Below are 21,391 nucleotides of genomic sequence, written 5' to 3' on the forward strand. Positions count from 1 at the left end.
AAGTTTCGCACTTAATTCCGTGTGAACCGTTATTTGAACCGGAAACCGGTATTTTTTTACCGGTTTAGTTCCGGTTCAGCTCCAAGATGGCGTCGACTCTTTCGGTTCGGTTCAGTTCCGGTTCGGCCAAAAATAACGGTTAATAACGATTTTCGGTTCGGGTTCGGGTTCGGTTCGACTCTCTGCTTTGTAGTCCCCGCATAGCCTCACTTGGCCGTTGCTCTTTACGACAGGAACCACTGGGGTAGCGAAATCCGATGTCATAACCGGGCTAATGATTCCCATTTCTTCCATAGCCTTCAGCTCTTTTTCTACTTTAGGGCGCAAGGCAAATGGTACTGGTCGTGCTTTGAGGAATTTCGGTTTTTCTCCTTTTTTGAGACGCAGCTGCACCTTTTCTCCTTTTATGCATCCCAGTTCATTGTTGAAGAGCTGTGAATACTTCGAAAACAGTCTTTTCGCGGCTTCTGTACACGACGCCTTGCTGCTTTCTACGGCGTTAAGCTTGTGGAGCACGCTCCAGTCCAGTCTGATATGGCGCAGCCAATCACGGCCGATCAGCGATGGCCCGGACTTGTCCAAGACATGCAGTGGTAGCGAGTAATGTTTGCTTTTGTAGTCTAGGTTGACCACAACAACTCCTAAAGGTTTTATGGCCTCTTCCGTGTAGGTACGGAGAACAACATCGGTATGCTCTAATGTCTTGTGTTGGAGCAGTTCCTTGTAAACATTTTCCGAAACTACGGAAACAGCTGCCCCCGTGTCCAGCTCCATCTTAAGAAGTTGCCCTTCTACTGTCATGTCGAAGCAAATGGGAGATGCCGTACCCTTTAGGGCACGCAAGTGCGAAAATGAATCTTCGTGATTTTCTGAACTCAAGCTGCGAATGGGCTTGACAGACTTCGCCTTGGGGAAACGCAATTCTTTCACTTTTGACATGCATGCTGCTTGAATATGTCCCCTTTTCCCGCACTTGAAGCATGCGAAGTTGCGATATCGGCAATCTTTACTTTCATGGCCTTCACCTCCGCAGCGATTAAAACAACCCCTACGCTGTTTATGTTTCGACGGAAAGTTTTTTTTCTTCGCTCCGAAGTCGCTGAATCTGTTGGTTAGCACTCATATCACTGTGACAGTCTGTTGCGTTCTTGCTCGCTTGTTCCAATGAGAGTGCTTTTTCCAGTGCACGCTTCAAGGTTAATGACTCATCTGCAGCGAACAAGCATTTCTGAATATCAATGCGCGACAACCCTGTCACGAAGCGGTCCCTCATCACCTCTTCCAAAGTTGCGCCGAATTTACAGGTTTGCGCGAGGTGCTTCAACGCAGCGGCGAACTCTCAGATTGTTTCGCCTTCTTTTTGTTTTCTAACATGGAACTTTGCTCGCTCAGCAATTACAGATGGTTGTGGTGACAAATGCGTTCGTAGGGCTGACTTTAACTCATCCAAAGTTTTTGAAGTTGGTTCCGATGGAGACACTAAGTCTTGCAGCAGTCTATAAGTTTTTGGTCCAATCAACGTGATGAATGCATCGACTTCTAATTCCGAGGAACTTTTGTTGACTTTCAAATAACTTGTGATGCGTTGTTCGTAAGTCTTCCAATCGGAAACTGACTCGTCGAAAGGTTCAATGTTGCCAAGGGCTGACATACCTGTAGCCATACTGCTGCCTGTCGGAACTCACTCCGGCTGCTGCTGAACCAAACCCTTGCCGTCACTAGGGTTCATGAAGAATATCCTTTGCAGACCAAACGTTCATGATGCCAGATGTACCGCTCTACCAGCTCGTCGCCATATATCCTGTGTATGTCCATAGTCACACGGAACACTTGGAACATCCAACAAGAGGTTCTTTAATTTCGGCACATCATGGCCCGACAGCTCGGAGCAACGCAGCAAGTACAAAAGAGACTCAGAACCACCTACAGCGCGATCTTATACACAGTTAGGCGGCGCTGCTTATCAAGGTCAGACATGCAGGCACGTGGAACAGAATCACAACACGCGCCATAAGATTAACCGCTTATACACATCATATGTCTAAAGCATAACGTGCACAGTTCATCCGGCAGCCACTGTTGCCCGGAATACCGCATACACGCGTGTTTAGTCCGCACGTACAAAATAAAAAGAATCACCTATAATTTGAAAATAATGCCATATGTCGAAAGCATAAACGTGCGTGGTTCATCAGGCAGCCACTGTTGCCCGGAATACCGCATACACGCGTGTTTAGTCCGCACGTACAAAATAAAAAGAATCGCCTATAATTTGAAAATAATGCCATATGTCGAAAGCATGAACGTGCGCAGTTCATGAGGCGGCCACTATTGCACGGAATACCGCATACACGCGTGTTTAGTCCGCACGTACAAAATAAAAAGAATCACCTATAATTTGAAAATAATGCCATATGTCTAAAGCGTAAACCTGCACAGTTCATCAGGCAGCCACTGTTGCGCGGAATACCGCATACACGCATCTTTTGTCCGCACGTACAAAATAAAAATAATCGCCTATAATTTGAAAATAATGCCATATGTCGAAAGCATAAACGTGCGCAGTTCATGAGGCGACCACTATTGCACAGAATACCGCATACACGCGTGTTTAGTCCGCACGTACAAAATAAAAAGAATCATCTATAATTTGAAAAAAAGACATGTCCGAAGCATAAACGTGCGCTGTTCATCAGGCGGCCACTGTTGTCCGGAATACCGCATACACGCGTGTTTAGTAAGCACGTATACAGTAAAAAGAATCACCTATAATTTGAAAATAATGCCATATGTATAAAGCATAAACGTGCACAGTTCATCCGGCAGCCACTGTTGCCCGGAATACCGCATACACGCATGTTTAGTCCGCACGTACAAAATAAAAATAATCGCCTGTAATTTGAAAATAATGCCATATGTCGAAAGCATAAGCGTGCGCAGTTCATGAGGCGGCCACTATTGCACGGAATACCGCATACACCCGTGTTAAGTCCGGACGTAAAAAATAAAAAGAATCATCTATAATTTGAAAAAAAGACATATGTCCGAAGCATAAACGTGCGCAGTTCATCAGGCAGCCAGTGTTGCCCGGATTACCGCGTACACGCGTGTTTAGTCCGCACGTACAAAATAAAAACAATCACCTATAATTTGAAAATAATGCCATATGTCTAAAGCGTAAACGTGCACAGTTCATCGAGCAGCCACTGTTGCCCGGAATACTGCATACACGCATGTTTTGTCCGCACGTACAAAATAAAAATAATCGCCTATAATTTGAAAATAATGCCATATGTCGAAAGCATAAACGTGCGCGGTTCATCAGGCAGCCACTGTTGCCCGGAATACCGCATACACGCGTGTTTAGTCCGCACGTACAAAATAAAAAGAATCACCTATAATGTGAAAATAATGCTATATGTCTAAAGCATAAACGTGCACAGTTCATGAGCCGGCCACTATTGCACAGAATACCGCATACACGCGTGTTTAGAACGCACGTACAAAGTAAAAAGAATCATCTATAATTCGAAAAAAGACATATGTCCAAAGCATAAACGTGCGCAGTTCATCAGGCAGCCACTGTTGTCCGGAATACCGCACACACGCGTGTTTAGTCCGCACGCACAAAATAAAAAGAATCACCTATAATTTGAAAATAATGCCATATGTCTAAAGCGTAAACGTGCACAGTTCATCAGGCAGCCACTGCTGCCTGATGAATACCGCATACACGCATCTTTTGCCCGCACGTACAAAATAAAAATAATCGCCTATAATTTGAAAATAATGCCATATGTCGAAAGCATAAACGTGCTCGGTTCATCAGGGAGCCACTGTTGCCCGGAATACCGCATACAAGCGTGTTTAGTCCGCACGTACAAAATAAAAAGAATCACCTATAATGTGAAAATAATGCTATATGTCTAAAGCATAAACGTGCACAGTTCATCAGGCACCCACTGTTGCCCGGAATACCGCATAGACGCATCTTTTGTCCGCACGTACAAAATAAAAATAATCGCCTATTATTTGAAAATAATGCCATATGTCGATAGCATAAATCGTGCGCAGTTCATGAGCCGGCCACTATTGCACAGAATACCGCATACACGCGTGTATAGTAAGCACGTATACAATAAAAAGAATCACCTATAATTTGAAAATAATGCCATATGTCTAAAGCATAAACGTGCACAGTTCATCCGGCAGCCACTGTTGCCCGGAATACCGCATACACGCGTGTTTAGTCCGCACGTACAAAATAAAAATAATCGCCTATAATTTGAAAATAATGCCATATGTCGAAAGCATAAACGTGCGCAGTTCATGAGGCGGCCACTATTGCACAGAATACCGCATACACCCGTGTTAAGTCCGCACGTACAAAATAAAAAGAATCATCTATAATTTGAAAAAAGACATATATCCGAAGCATAAACGTGCGCAGTTCATCAGGCAGCCAGTGTTGCCCGGATTACCGCATACACGCGTGTTTAGTCCGCACGTACAAAATAAAAAGAATCACCTATAATTTGAAAATAATGCCATATGTCTAAAGCGTAAACGTGCACAGTTCATCGGGCAGCCACTGTTGCCCGGAATACCACATACACGCATCTTTTGTCCGCACGTACAAAATAAAAATAATCGCCTATAATTTGAAAATAATGCCATATGTCGAAAGCGTAAACGTGCGCAATTCATGAAGCGGCCACTATTGCACGGAATACCGCATACACGCGTGTTTAGTCCGCACGTACAAAATAAAAAGAATCGCTATAATTTGAAAATAATGCCATATGTCGAGAGCATAAACGTGCGCAGTTCATGAGGCGGCCACTATTGCACGGAATACCGCATACACGCGTGTTTAGTCCGCACGTGCAAAATAAAAAGAATCACCTATAATTTGAAAATAATGCCATATGTCTAAAGCGTAAACGTGCACAGTTCATCAGGCAGCCACTGTTGCGCGGAATACCGCATACACGCATCTTTTGTCCGCACGTACAAAATAAAAATAATCGCCTATAATTTGAAAATAATGCCATATGTCGAAAGCATAAACGTGCGCAGTTCATGAGGCGACCACTATTGCACAGAATACCGCATACACGCGTGTTTAGTCCGCACGTACAAAAAAAAAAGAATCATCTATAATTTGAAAAAAAGACATGTCCGAAGCATAAACGTGCGCTGTTCATCAGGCGGCCACTGTTGTCCGGAATACCGCATACACGCGTGTTTAGTAAGCACGTATACAGTAAAAAGAATCACCTATAATTTGAAAATAATGCCATATGTATAAAGCATAAACGTGCACAGTTCATCCGGCAGCCACTGTTGCCCGGAATACCGCATACACGCATGTTTAGTCCGCACGTACAAAATAAAAATAATCGCCTATAATTTGAAAATAATGCCATATGTCGAAAGCATAAGCGTGCGCAGTTCATGAGGCGGCCACAATTGCACGGAATACCGCATACACCCGTGTTAAGTCCGGACGTAAAAAATAAAAAGAATCATCTATAATTTGAAAAAAAGACATATGTCCGAAGCATAAACGTGCGCAGTTCATCAGGCAGCCAGTGTTGCCCGGATTACCGCGTACACGCGTGTTTAGTCCGCACGTACAAAATAAAAAGAATCACCTATAATTTGAAAATAATGCCATATGTCTAAAGCGTAAACGTGCACAGTTCATCGGGCAGCCACTGTTGCCCGGAATACCGCATACACGCATGTTTTGTCCGCACGTACAAAATAAAAATAATCGCCTATAATTTGAAAATAATGCCATATGTCGAAAGCATAAACGTGCGCAGTTCATGAGGGGACCACTATTGCACGGAATACCGCATACACGCGTGTTTAGTCCGCAGGTGCAAAATAAAAAGAATCACCTATAATTTGAAAATAATGCCATATGTCGAAAGCGTAAACGTGCGCGGTTCATCAGGCAGCCACTGTTGCCCGGAATACCGCATACACGCGTGTTTAGTCCGCACGTACAAAATAAAAAGAATCACCTATAATGTGAAAATAATGCTATATGTCTAAAGCATAAACGTGCACAGTTCATGAGCCGGCCACTATTGCACAGAATACCGCATACACGCGTGTTTAGAACGCACGTACAAAGTAAAAAGAATCATCTATAATTCGAAAAAGACATATGTCCAAAGCATAAACGTGCGCAGTTCATCAGGCAGCCACTGTTGTCCGGAATACCGCATACACGCGTGTTTAGTCCGCACGCACAAAATAAAAAGAATCACCTATAATTTGAAAATAATCCCATATGTCGAAAGCATAAACGTGCACAGTTCATCAGGTAGCCACTGTTGTCTGGAATACCGCATACACGCGTGTTTAGTAAGCACGTACAAAAAATAAAAAGAATCACCTATAATTTGAGAAAAAGACATATGTCCAAAGCATAAACGTGCGCAGTTCATCAGGCAGCCACTATTGCACGGAATACCGCATACACGCGTGTTTAGTCCGCACGTACAAAATTAAAAGAATCACCTACAATTTGAAAATAATGCCATATATCGCAAGCATAAACATGCGCGGTTCATCAGGCAGCCACTGTTGCCCGGAATACCGCATGCACGCGTGTTTAGTCCGCACGTACAAAATAAAAGAATCACCTATAAGTTGAAAATAATGCCATATGTCTAAAGCGTAAACGTGCACAGTTCATCATGCAGCCACTGTTGCCCGGAATACCGCATACACGCATCTTTTGTCCGCACGTACAAAATAAAAATAATCACCTATAATTTGAAAATAATGCCACATGTCGAAAGCATAAGCGTGCGTGGTTCATCAGGCAGCAACTGTTGCCCGGAATACCACATACACGCGTGTTTAGTCCGCACGTACAAAATAAAAAGAATCACCTATAATTTGAAAATAATGCCATATGTCTAAAGCGTAAACGTGCACAGTTCATCAGGCAGCCACTGCTGCCTGATGAATACCGCATACACGCATCTTTTGTCCGCACGTACAAAATAAAAATAATCGCCTATAATTTGAAAATAATGCGATATGTCGAAAGCATAAACGTGCTCGGTTCATCAGGCAGCCACTATTGCACAGAATACCGCATACACGCGTGTATAGTAAGCACGTATACAATAAAAAGAATCACCTATAATTTGAAAATAATGCCATATGTCTAAAGCATAAACGTGCACAGTTCATCCGGCAGCCACTGTTGCCCGGAATACCGCATACACGCGTGTTTAGTCCGCACGTACAAAATAAAAATAATCGCCTATAATTTGAAAATAATGCCATATGTCGAAAGCATAAACGTGCGCAGTTCATGAGGCGGCCACTATTGCACGGAATACCGCATACACCCGTGTTAAGTCCGCACGTACAAAATAAAAAGAATCATCTATAATTTGAAAAAAAAGACATATGTCCGAAGCATAAACGTGCGCAGTTCATCAGGCAGCCAGTGTTGCCCGGATTACCGCATACACGCGTGTTCAGTCCGCACGTACAAAATAAAAAGAATCACCTATAATTTGAAAATAATGCCATATGTCTAAAGCGTAAACGTGCACAGTTCATCGGGCAGCCACTGTTGCCCGGAATACCACATACACGCATCTTTTGTCCGCACGTACAAAATAAAAATAATCGCCTATAATTTGAAAATAATGCCATATGTCGAAAGCGTAAACGTGCGCAGTTCATGAAGCGGCCACTATTGCACGGAATACCGCATACACGCGTGTTTAGTCCGCACGTACAAAATAAAAAGAATCGCTATAATTTGAAAATAATGCCATATGTCGAGAGCATAAACGTGCGCAGTTCATGAGGCGGCAGTAGTAATGTATCAGCTCAAGTATCCGGAAACTCACATCTTCGTCTGGACGCCATTAATTAGCAATTAGATTAATTTGGAACCCACCAGGGAGTCATTACACTAATTGGGGAGCATCTAAGACACGTCCAGACCACTGTGTGAGTTTCCGGCTACTTGAGCTGATAAAAAATAAAAAAATAGGTAGAAAATAAAATAAAAAGGTAGAGATAGAGTGGAGAGAAGGAGATAGTTGAAGATCAACGACGCCATCTTGTAGAAAGCGGTCCGGAACGGCCGCTGACTGTCGCTGGGCGACGGAGCACGAAGGCAGGTTGCAAAGCATCGCAGCACCAGTTCCGGACATCCTGTGACATCAGCTGTGACGTCATCATGGCATGTCTGGGCAAGTTAGGACATGCAAGGAGAAAAACACTCGTAATACAGAGGCTGGGAAACAAGAGTATGCAAACCATCAATAGCTAACAAGAAAATAGAAGTAGTTACACAACAAATGATCCCACCACAACAGGAGCGCAGAACCATGCGACTGCTCCATCCGAGAGGCAGGCAGAAACTGACTCGTAATGCTTTTTTGTCCTGTATAAAGCCCCGCAGCTGCACCCCCTAGCGGTTACTTTCTCAACTAATCTCACAACAAAATTATTAAGAATCACGCCAGCGCTACTGCCGTTCCCAAGGCAGAAGATGATAGAAAATGCCGGGGATGCCCGGTCAACAGCAACCAGCACTGGCACGAAAATCGCGAACAAAGCGGGAACAAAGTTGACGAAAGCATTAGTTATGCAACAAATCACCTCACCACAGCAGGAGCGCAGACCGATGCGACTGCTCTCCGTGACAACCAGCCAGAAACTGAGCGAGCGCGGGGAGCGCACGTCTGCTTTCTGCGACAGCCGGAGAGAAACTGACTGGGGCGCCGCTCCGCGGCCGCTACGCATACGCGCTCCTAGCGCCCTCTGGGGCGACCACCTCCGAGAGGCTAAGAGTGAACAGCATTCCTGCACCCTCTTCTCTCGTTGCTCATTGGTCGTGAGGCTAAGTGAGAAGAGCATTCCTGCGCCCCCTGCTGGCCGTTCTCATTGGTCGTGAGGCTAAGAGAGAAGAGCATTCCTGCGCCCCCTGCTGGCCGTTCTCATTGGTCGTGACGTCATCCTATTGCCTCAGGGCTACCCTGTTTTTTTTTCCACTAATGCTCCTTTGGTCAATCTACAATGAAGCCACAGTATGACGTCATCATGCACCTGCGTGGCTCAAGGACGCGTACGCTCTAGACAGGGGACGTATTATTTATTGAATCACTATCCCATGATTATTTCCTTTATTCTTCTATAACGATTGCATAGGAAACTATTGCAGAAGAGCACCATGCATGAAAGCTGATCGTAGGAATTCCAAAGTCTTACTAAATGAGACTTGCAAAAGAACAAAATATCCTAACACGTAACTCCATCAACGACAAATAAGAGGACTAGACACTCAACAAATCAACGCGCGCAGAACTCAGGGCAGCACTATCGTCAAGACAACAATGTTCCTTGTCAAAAAAGAAAAAAGAAAAAACGTCAACACAGGAAAGCATGCATATCGGGGCATGTCAGGACACGTCAGGACAAATCGTACGACTGTTGGGCAACAGAGGAAAACAAACACTTGAACAGAGTGAAAAAGGCACTCACCATCATTTTTCCTGTTCACAGCATTCCCTCATTGTAAATCCGCTCGTCACAAAATCCACCTGCATCGTCGAACACCATTTACCAGTGACGAACCACACATCCGCACCCCATCAGAGGCAGATAGAACCCCACCGAAGCTACGCTCTTCCACTGACGGCCAACGCCAGGAGCAGAATTTGCGTGTCGAGACCCGTCAGTGTCCAAGAGAGAAGTGAAACCTTGCGCCCCCTGCAGGCCGTTCTCATTGGTCGTGACGTCATCGTATTGTCTCAGGGCTACACAGTTTTTTTCCACTAATGCTCCTGTGGTCAATCTGCAGTGAAGCCACGGTATGACGTCATCATGCACCTGCGTGGCTCAAGGACGCGTGCGCTCTAGACAGGGGACCTATTATTTATTGAATCACTATCCCAAGATTATTTCCTTTATTCTTCTATAACGATGGCATAGGAAACTATTGCAGAAGAGCACCATAGACAAGAGGAGATTGTAGCATTTCATTCCCAAAGTCTTACTGTACAGGAAAAAAAAAAGGTTCAGCAAGACATAAAGTCACACACCTGTCCCCCTCGCGGTTACTCTCTGAACTAAATGAATCGCAAAATTATTAAGAATAGCTCTACTCCCATTCAAGGCAGCACTATCGTCAAGAATATGCCTTGTACAAAAAGAAAAAAACTACATGTAGAAGGAAAGCATGTCAGAACAAGCCCAGGCATGTCAGCACATGTTTGTCAGACAAGGGGGGAAGAAGCGAAAAGAAACAAAGAAGGAAACCAGCATCAAACTATTTCTTCTTATTCAAAAACAGTGCTCATCATAAATCTGCCCAGGACAATACACTCCATTTTTCTATTGCCACACTTTTTTCCAGTAACGGTCAATGCATTGCTACAGACTGCGTGACGTCATCACATCCTGTCTGAAGAAGACACCGACAAAGACTCCTATTATTTATTGAATCGCAAGATTATTTCCTTTGTCCTACTCTTAATGACATTGATTCTCTCATTAAAATTCAACAAAAAAGCACCCCGCATATTAACGATTTTCACCCCAAAGGCTCATCATGGTCATTAGAATTACAGTAAACTGCCACTGCTCTTTTAAAATAATAAGTGAGACCACTCAACATCACCTCCAGGCTTATGTAATACGTGACCCTTTCTATGCTCATACATTCGTTGTCTGAGGCTACACCTGCGAGCAAAAAAGGCGCGGAAGCCGGGTGGGCAAAGTTCCATTCGCGCATTGCGAGCATAAAGGCGGGAAAGCCTGGGAGCAAAGTTCTATTCGCGCATTTCAAAGCACAAGATAGAACGCCTTTACGGGAACACGATAGCATTCCTATACTATATTAATGATTATTGCATTGCAGTTTAGAAAAACTACAACTAAACTATAATTTTAGGAGCCCAACTTTCTATGGAAACTATAATTGCCCTATTACTTGGATCGCTACTAATGAAGCGCTCCAATTTTTTCTCTCTTCCCATTTCACCCTTGTCATGCAGGGAAGCAGACTCATATCCAAAATAATTAATTTACACTGAGGGTGCCGTGCTTCAGGAATTCCTATCCTGCGCTCAGATGCAAGCATTTCTTTACGGATACAGCTGACTTCCTCAACATATCGAACACCCAACAAAATCAAACAAACAATCAGAGAAACCCACTTCTCAGCTGTACCATGCGACTGTCTTCTTCGTAAAATCGGTGATCTGAGGAAGAGAGCAGCGAAGAATTGCGCGCACTTGTGCTTGACTTAAAAAACCTGAAGCATATGCCAATAAACCAAGAAAAAGACACTCATGTCTGGTATCTGATAGTGCCACATACACAGACGCATTGTCGCAAAGAAAGCACAGGACAGGGATACACAAATTTCCTTAGGTGAGCAGGGAAAAGGCTTAAGACCTCAGGAATAATAGCGGAGTCACTGGACATCGCTACGCGGCTAACACAAGATAATAGCGGCGGGTAAAATTGCAACACTGCTAAACAAGCCCCAACATGCCATCATGACGTCGCAAACCAGGAAAAAGAAGCACGCGCGCGCACACAGCAGCTCAGGAATGCACAAGGAGAGGTGCTTTATAGGAATTTCTACTCCACACACTCAGATACCAGCATTTCTGCACAAATACCTATAACGGCTGACTTCCTCAACATATCGAGGAAAGCGAATACTAACACTCAACATATAACAAAAAACAAACAAATTCCATTCTCATGAACTCTCTCCTCTGCCGAGCGGTTTGTTTCCCCTTATCTACATTCTGAGTAAAAGCCGTGAAAGGAGAAAAGAACCGCGAAAAATTACACGCATTTGTGCTCCAATAGCTGTAACTGCAAGAAACCGTAGCGCACGCCAATACACTGAGAAAAAGACACCTATTTCTGCCACCAGACAATTCTTGCATAATGCCACATACACAGCCGCATTACCCTTGCGTAAAGAAAGCACAGGACAGGGATACACAAATTTCCTTAGGTGAGCAGGGAAAATGCTTAAGACCTCAGGTCACCACACATCGCCACGCGGCTAGCACAACATGACACCAACAACATACTAGCAGCGGGAAGAACTGCAACACTGCAAAACAAGACCAGACATGCCACGATGACGTCACAAATCAGGGGAAAAAGCACACGCACGCACGCACAAAGGACAACGCATTAAACACACGGAGCGCTCTGGAATAATCGTAGCGTTACCGCACATCGCTACGAAGCTCAACGTCTAACACAAGACGGCAGCAACAAGATATTAGCGAAGGGTAAAAATTGCAACACTACTGAACAAGTCTAGACATGCGACATCGAATGCGAAAACACTGGTGATCGGGGAAAAGGCCTAAGCCTGCGGCGGATCATCATAGATCATACACAACTTCATTTTTCTATTTTGCGTAAACTAAACGCGGTCTGCTTGGAAAACGACGTACAAATTTTCATAGGGAGCAGAGAAATATATAAATTTGTACTCCGTGCTCAGATACCAGCATTTCTGCTCAAAAACCTGCAAAAATAAGCTCTGCTTACTTCGTCAAGATATCGAACACCCAACAAAATCAAACAAACAACCCCACTTCCACTGGTAGAACACTATTCAGCTTTTACGCAGGAGGCTTTCTTCTACATAAAAAGTAGAGAAAATAAGAAAAGAGCAGCGAAATATTACACGCACTTTTGCTCGCATAGCTATAAGAGAAAAAAAATAAATAAATAAAAGAACGACGCACACGCTAATAAACTGCGACAAAGACACCCTTTTCTGCTATCAGATAATTATTGCATAATGCTAAATACTCATTTGCATTGGCCCTGCGTGAAGAAAGCACAGGACAGGGATACACAATCTATCTTAAGCGAGCGCAGAAAGTCACTTCTACTCGATCAGCTTTCTGAATTTTTGCAAAGAAAATAAAGTCTGAACAGCGCTACGAAGGTGACAGACACATACTAACAAACAAACAAACACTTCTTCGAGTCTGTATTATCTTTTAAAAAATAACGAAAGCACACATAAAAAAAATCAAATCGGCTAGGTAGCCTACCAGACGTGTGAAGCCAACTTGCGGTTTTGCTGGATGCACATGAAGTCCGATTCCAATTGGAAATCGCGCTAAGGACGTGCCAAACGTGGAATTTTCGCAAGATTAATCCCAATACCTGGAATTCTGTTCATTTTAGCGGGAATGCTGGCGCTTGTGCTCCATTATTCGAAATTTTCGAATATCAAATTTTGGAATGCGAATAGGGTTCGAATATCAACAATATTCGAACAATATTCGAAATTTCGAATATTCGCACACCTCTAGTGAATACTGACACTCAACGATATATAACAAAAACAAACAAATTCCATTCTCATGAACTCTCCTCTGCCGAGCGGCTTTCTCCTGCTCTACCTGGATGCTGACTTTTTCCCCCCTCACCTACATTCTGAGTAAAAGCAGTGACAGAAGAAAAGAACCGCGAAAAATTACACGCATTTGTGTCACAGGACAGGGATACACAAATTTCCTTAAGTGAGCAGGGAAAAGGCTTAAGTCGTACCGCTCAGGAATAATCGGAGAATCACCGCGTATCGCTACGCGGCTAGCGCTTGAACAGCGCTACGAACGTGACAGATACATACTAACAAACAAACAAACAACAGCAGGACCGGCGTCGGGCACTCATAAAATACCCTGCCCAAAACAAAGACTTCGCCAGGTTCGCGAGGCAATTCCATTAAAAACGCTCGTCCTATCCTACAGATAGCAATGCAAACGCGACTGCCCTTATTTTTTAAACCACTATTTCACGCAATAGTACATAAATGTATCACTCGTGCCACACGAAAAGGCAAACACTTACTTGTCAAGTGGGGTCCCAGCGCGTGCGCGCGCGCACACACACACAGGCACACACACACACACACTAACATTTTCACACTCACAAACACAAAGTCTATTTTCACAACCACATAAATCCATATTATTCCTCAGGTCAATAATTATCCTGCCATCGTCAAAAGACGGCACAGACATGTATGCTTACGCAAGACAATCGGTCCTCGTTCCGGATGTAATAGGATATCGTCACTCGGCCGGCGCGAACCAATAAAGAAAGAAAGGAATGCATGTTCGCTACGAAGAAAACGGTGGCGTGCTTCTACGCAGCGATCATTATGCAGACGCGTAAATGTGAACATCATTCGCTACACACTGTAGCTCTCATCATTTTTAAACCAAACCGTGTTCATAGGTCTTCACTAAATAGGTGAGCCGATAATGACTCCAAATAAAATAAAATAAAATAATCATTCCAGCATCGCTGGCTGCAAGCTTGGGTACCCAACAGAGCAGCGCGCTCCTATCAACACGCCTTGGGCTGACCTTACACACCCGAAGCCTTTTCTGAATACATTCTGCCGGCGCTGGAATAAAAGATTTATCGCGAGGGTACTACGATGTCAGCTCTGTTGCTGTTTAAGTGATAAAACAGTGCGCCCGAACCGCGAAGCGCGCGCGCGGGCCCGGTCTCGCGGTTTGGACTCGCGACGCGTGCGATTCCCCGCGGCGCGAGCGCAACGCGGACCCGTTCTCGCGGTTTGGACGCGCGCGATTGCCCGAGTAAGCGCACTGTTTTATCACTTAAACAACAACAGAGCTGACATCGTAGTACCCTCGCGATAAATCTTTTATTCCAGCGCCGGCAGAATGTATTCAGAAAAGGCTTCGGGTGTGTAAGGTCAGCCCAAGGCGTGTTGATAGGAGCGCGCTGCTCTGTTGGGTACCCAAGCTTGCAGCCAGCGATGCTGGAATGATTATTTTATTTTATTTTATTTGGAGTCATTATCGGCTCACCTATTTAGTGAAGACCTATGAACACGGTTTGGTTTAAAAATGATGAGAGCTACAGTGTGTAGCGAATGATGTTCACATTTACGCGTCTGTATAATGATCGCTGCGTAGAAGCACGCCACCGTTTTCTTCGTAGCGAACATGCATTCCTTTCTTTCTTTATTGGTTCGCGCCGGCCGAGTGACGATATCCTATTACATCCGGAACGAGGACCGATTGTCTTGCGTAAGCATACATGTCTGTGCCGTCTTTTGACGATGGCAGGATAATTATTGACCTGAGGAATAATATGGATTTATGTGGTTGTGAAAATAGACTTTGTGTTTGTGAGTGTGAAAATGTTAGTGTGTGTGTGTGTGTGTGTGTGTGTGTGTGTGTGTGTGTGTGTGTGTGTGTGTGCCTGTGTGTGTGTGCGCGCGCGCACGCGCTGGGACCCCACTTGACAAGTAAGTGTTTGCCTTTTCGTGTGGCACGAGTGATACATTTATGTACTATTGCGTGAAATAGTGGTTTAAAAAATAAGGGCAGTCGCGTTTGCATTGCTATCTGTAGGATAGGACGAGCGTTTTTAATGAAATTGCCTCGCGAACCTGGCGAAGTCTTTGTTTTGGGCAGGGTATTTTATGAGTGCCCGACGCCGGTCCTGCTGTTGTTTGTTTGTTTGTTAGTATGTATCTGTCACGTTCGTAGCGCTGTTCAAGCGCTAGCCGCGTAGCGATACGCGGTGATTCTCCGATTATTCCTGAGCGGTACGACTTAAGCCTTTTCCCTGCTCACTTAAGGAAATTTGTGTATCCCTGTCCTGTGACACAAATGCGTGTAATTTTTCGCGGTTCTTTTCTTCTGTCACTGCTTTTACTCAGAATGTAGGTGAGGGGGGGAAAAGTCAGCATCCAGGTAGAGCAGGAGAAAGCCGCTCGGCAGAGGAGAGTTCATGAGAATGGAATTTGTTTGTTTTTGTTATATATCGTTGAGTGTCAGTATTCACTAGAGGTGTGCGAATATTCGAAATTTCGAATATTGTTGATATTCGAACCCTATTCGCATTCCAAAATTTGATATTCGAAAATTTCGAATAATGGAGCACAAGCGCCAGCATTCCCGCTAAAATGAACAGAATTCCAGGTATTGGGATTAATCTTGCGAAAATTCCACTTTTGGCACGTCCTTAGCGCGATTTCCAATTGGAATCGGACTTCATGTGCATCCAGCAAAACCGCAAGTTGGCTTCACACGTCTGGTAGGCTACCTAGCCGATTTGATTTTTTTTATGTGTGCTTTCGTTATTTTTTAAAAGATAATACAGACTCGAAGAAGTGTTTGTTTGTTTGTTAGTATGTGTCTGTCACCTTCGTAGCGCTGTTCAGACTTTATTTTCTTTGCAAAAATTCAGACTTTATGGTATTAAGCTGATCGAGTAGAAGTGACTTTCTGCGCTCGCTTAAGATAGATTGTGTATCCCTGTCCTGTGCTTTCTTCACGCAGGGCCAATGCAAATGAGTATTTAGCATTATGCAATAATTATCTGATAGCAGAAAAGGGTGTCTTTGTCGCAGTTTATTAGCGTGTGCGTCGTTCTTTTATTTATTTATTTTTTTTCTCTTATAGCTATGCGAGCAAAAGTGCGTGTAATATTTCGCTGCTCTTTTCTTATTTTCTCTACTTTTTATGTAGAAGAAAGCCTCCTGCGTAAAAGCTGAATAGTGTTCTACCAGTGGAAGTGGGGTTGTTTGTTTGATTTTGTTGGGTGTTCGATATCTTGACGAAGTAAGCAGAGCTTAATTTTGCAGGTTTTTGAGCAGAAATGCTGGTATCTGAGCACGGAGTACAAATTTATATATTTCTCTGCTCCCTAAGAAAATTTGTACGTCGTTTTCCAAGCAGACCGCGTTTAGTTTACGCAAAATAGAAAAATGAAGTTGTGTATTATCTATGATGATCCGCCGCAGGCTTAGGCCTTTTCCCCGATCACCAGTGTTTTCGCATTCGATGTCGCATGTCTAGACTTGTTCAGTAGTGTTGCAATTTTTACCCTTCGCTAATATCTTGTTGCTGCCGTCTTGTGTTAGACGTTGAGCTTCGTAGCGATGTGCGGTAACGCTACGATTATTCCAGAGCGCTCCGTGTGTTTAATGCGTTGTCCTCTGTGCGTGCGTGCGTGTGCTTTTTCCCCTGATTTGTGACGTCATCGTGGCATGTCTGGTCTTGTTTTGCAGTGTTGCAGTTCTTCCCGCTGCTAGTATGTTGTTGGTGTCATGTTGTGCTAGCCGCGTGGCGATGTGAGGTGACCTGAGGTCTTAAGCCTTTTCCCTGCTCACCTAAGGAAATTTGTGTATCCCTGTCCTGTGCTTTCTTTACGCAAGGGTAATGCGGCTGTGTATGTGGCATTATGCAAGAATTGTCTGGTGGCAGAAATAGGTGTCTTTTTCTCAGTGTATTGGCGTGCGCTACGGTTTCTTGCAGTTACAGCTATTGGAGCACAAATGCGTGTAATTTTTCGCGGTTCTTTTCTCCTTTCACGGCTTTTACTCAGAATGTAGATAAGGGGAAACAAACCGCTCGGCAGAGGAGAGAGTTCATGAGAATGAAATTTGTTTGTTTTTTGTTATATGTTGAGTGTTAGTATTCGCTTTCCTCGATATGTTGAGGAAGTCAGCCGTTATAGGTATTTGTGCAGAAATGCTGGTATCTGAGTGTGTGGAGTAGAAATTCCTATAAAGCACCTCTCCTTGTGCATTCCTGAGCTGCTGTGTGCGCGCGCGTGCTTCTTTTTCCTGGTTTGCGACGTCATGATGGCATGTTGGGGCTTGTTTAGCAGTGTTGCAATTTTACCCGCCGCTATTATCTTGTGTTAGCCGCGTAGCGATGTCCAGTGACTCCGCTATTATTCCTGAGGTCTTAAGCCTTTTCCCTGCTCACCTAAGGAAATTTGTGTATCCCTGTCCTGTGCTTTCTTTGCGACAATGCGTCTGTGTATGTGGCACTATCAGATACCAGACATGAGTGTCTTTTTCTTGGTTTATTGGCATATGCTTCAGGTTTTTTAAGTCAAGCACAAGTGCGCGCAATTCTTCGCTGCTCTCTTCCTCAGATCACCGATTTTACGAAGAAGACAGTCGCATGGTACAGCTGAGAAGTGGGTTTCTCTGATTGTTTGTTTGATTTTGTTGGGTGTTCGATATGTTGAGGAAGTCAGCTGTATCCGTAAAGAAATGCTTGCATCTGAGCGCAGGATAGGAATTCCTGAAGCACGGCACCCTCAGTGTAAATTAATTATTTTGGATATGAGTCTGCTTCCCTGCATGACAAGGGTGAAATGGGAAGAGAGAAAAAATTGGAGCGCTTCATTAGTAGCGATCCAAGTAATAGGGCAATTATAGTTTCCATAGAAAGTTGGGCTCCTAAAATTATAGTTTAGTTGTAGTTTTTCTAAACTGCAATGCAATAATCATTAATATAGTATAGGAATGCTATCGTGTTCCCGTAAAGGCGTTCTGTCTTGTGCTTTGGAATGCGCGAATAGAACTTTGCTCCCAGGCTTTCCCGCCTTTATGCTCGCAATGCGCGAATGGAACTTTGCCCACCCGGCTTCCGCGCCTTTTTTGCTCGCAGGTGTAGCCTCAGACAACGAATGTATGAGCATAGAAAGGGTCACGTATTACATAAGCCTGGAGGTGATGCTGAGTGGTCTCACTTATTATTTTAAAAGAGCAGTGGCAGTTTACTGTAATTCTAATGACCATGATGAGCCTTTGGGGTGAAAATCGTTAATATGCGGGGTGCTTTTTTGTTGAATTTTAATGAGAGAATCAATGTCATTAAGAGTAGGACAAAGAAAATAATCTTGCGATTCAATAAATAATAGGAGTCTTTGTCGGTGTCTTCTTCAGACAGGATGTGATGACGTCACGCAGTCTGTAGCAATGCATTGACCGTTACTGGAAAAAAGTGTGGCAATAGAAAAATAGAGTGTATTGTCCTGGGCAGATTTATGATGAGCACTGTTTTTGAATAAGAAGAAATAGTTTGATGCTGGTTTCCTTCTTTGTTTCTTTTCGCTTTTTCCCCCTTGTCTGACAAACATGTGCTGACATGCCTGGGCTTGTTCTGACATGCTTTCCTTCTACATGTAGTTTTTTTCTTTTTGTACAAGGCATATTCTTGACGATAGTGCTGCCTTGAATGGGAGTAGAGCTATTCTTAATAATTTTGCGATTCATTTAGTTCAGAGAGTAACCGCGAGGGGGACAGGTGTGTGACTTTATGTCTTGCTGAACCTTTTTTTTTTCCTGTACAGTAAGACTTTGGGAATGAAATGCTACAATCTCCTCTTGTCTATGGTGCTCTTCTGCAATAGTTTCCTATGCCATCGTTATAGAAGAATAAAGGAAATAATCTTGGGATAGTGATTCAATAAATAATAGGTCCCCTGTCTAGAGCGCACGCGTCCTTGAGCCACGCAGGTGCATGATGACGTCATACCGTGGCTTCACTGCAGATTGACCACAGGAGCATTAGTGGAAAAAAACTGTGTAGCCCTGAGACAATACGATGACGTCACGACCAATGAGAACGGCCTGCAGGGGGCGCAAGGTTTCACTTCTCTCTTGGACACTGACGGGTCTCGACACGCAAATTCTGCTCCTGGCGTTGGCCGTCAGTGGAAGAGCGTAGCTTCGGTGGGGTTCTATCTGCCTCTGATGGGGTGCGGATGTGTGGTTCGTCACTGGTAAATGGTGTTCGACGATGCAGGTGGATTTTGTGACGAGCGGATTTACAATGAGGGAATGCTGTGAACAGGAAAAATGATGGTGAGTGCCTTTTTCACTCTGTTCAAGTGTTTGTTTTCCTCTGTTGCCCAACAGTCGTACGATTTGTCCTGACGTGTCCTGACATGCCCCGATATGCATGCTTTCCTGTGTTGACGTTTTTTCTTTTTTCTTTTTTGACAAGGAACATTGTTGTCTTGACGATAGTGCTGCCCTGAGTTCTGCGCGCGTTGATTTGTTGAGTGTCTAGTCCTCTTATTTGTCGTTGATGGAGTTACGTGTTAGGATATTTTGTTCTTTTGCAAGTCTCATTTAGTAAGACTTTGGAATTCCTACGATCAGCTTTCATGCATGGTGCTCTTCTGCAATAGTTTCCTATGCAATCGTTATAGAAGAATAAAGGAAATAATCATGGGATAGTGATTCAATAAATAATAGGTCCCCTGTCTAGAGCGTACGCGTCCTTGTGCCACGCAGGTGCATGATGACGTCATACTGTGGCTTCATTGTAGATTGACCAAAGGAGCATTAGTGGAAAAAAAAACAGGGTAGCCCTGAGACAATAGGATGACGTCACGACCAATGAGAACGGCCAGCAGGGGGCGCAGGAATGCTCTTCTCTCTTAGCCTCACGACCAATGAGAACGGCCAGCAGGGGGCTCAGGAATGCTCTTCTCACTTAGCCTCACGACCAATGAGCAACGAGAGAAGAGGGCGCAGGAATGCTGTTCACTCTTAGCCTCTCGGAGGTGGTCGCCCCAGAGGGCGCTAGGAGCGCGTATGCGTAGCGGCCGCGGAGCGGCGCCCCAGTCAGTTTCTCTCCGGCTGTCGCAGAAAGCAGACGTGCGCTCCCCGCGCTCGCTCAGTTTCTGGCTGGTTGTCACGGAGAGCAGTCGCATCGGTCTGCGCTCCTGCTGTGGTGAGGTGATTTGTTGCGTGACTAATGCTTTCGTCAACTTTGTTCCCGCTTTGTTTGCGATTTTCGTGCCAGTGCTGGTTGCTGTTGACCGGGCATCCCCGGCATTTTCTATCATCTTCTGCCTTGGGAACGGCAGTAGCGCTGGCGTGATTCTTAATAATTTTGTTGTGAGATTAGTTGAGAAAGTAACCGCTAGGGGGTGCAGCTGCGGGGCTTTATACAGGACAAAAAAGCATTACGAGTCAGTTTCTGCCTGCCTCTCGGATGGAGCAGTCGCATGGTTCTGCGCTCCTGTTGTGGTGGGATCATTTGTTGTGTAACTACTTCTATTTTCTTGTTAGCTATTGATGGTTTGCATACTCTTGCTTTCCCAGCCTCTGTATTACGAGTGTTTTTCTCCTTGCATGTCCAGAGCTGTCCTAACTTGCCCAGACATGCCATGATGACGTCACAGCTGACGTCACAGGATGTCCGGAACTGGTGCTGCGATGCTTTGCAACCTGCCTCCGTGCTCCGTCGCCCAGCGACAGTCAGCGGCCGTTCCGGACCGCTTTCTACAAGATGGCGTCGTTGATCTTCAACTAACTCCTTCTCTCCACTCTATCTCTATCTTTTTATTTTATTTTCTACCTATTTTTTATTTTTTATCAGCTCAAGTAGCCGGAAACTCACACAGTGGTCTGGACGTGTCTTAGATGCTCCCCAATTAGTGTAATGACTCCCTGGTGGGTTCCAAATTGCTCTAATTGCTAATTAATGGCGTCCAGACGAAGATGTGAGTTTCCGGATACTTGAGCTGATACATTACTACT

At 44.4% G+C, this 21,391-nt stretch overlaps 1 long non-coding RNA gene across 1 annotated transcript; it reads left to right on the plus strand.

Annotated features, from left to right (window-relative positions):
* Nucleotides 1-19,511: 19,511 nt before the first annotated feature.
* On the plus strand, nt 19,512-21,155 carry LOC135376522 (uncharacterized). The gene is made up of 3 exons (XR_010417726.1): nt 19,512-19,570; nt 19,644-19,702; nt 20,992-21,155. It is a non-coding gene; the product is annotated as an uncharacterized LOC135376522 (long non-coding RNA).
* The last annotated feature ends 236 nt before the right edge of the window (nt 21,156-21,391 follow it).

This window comes from Ornithodoros turicata, chromosome 1, assembly GCF_037126465.1.
Source record: "Ornithodoros turicata isolate Travis chromosome 1, ASM3712646v1, whole genome shotgun sequence".
Classification (NCBI taxonomy): Eukaryota; Metazoa; Arthropoda; class Arachnida; order Ixodida; family Argasidae; genus Ornithodoros; species Ornithodoros turicata.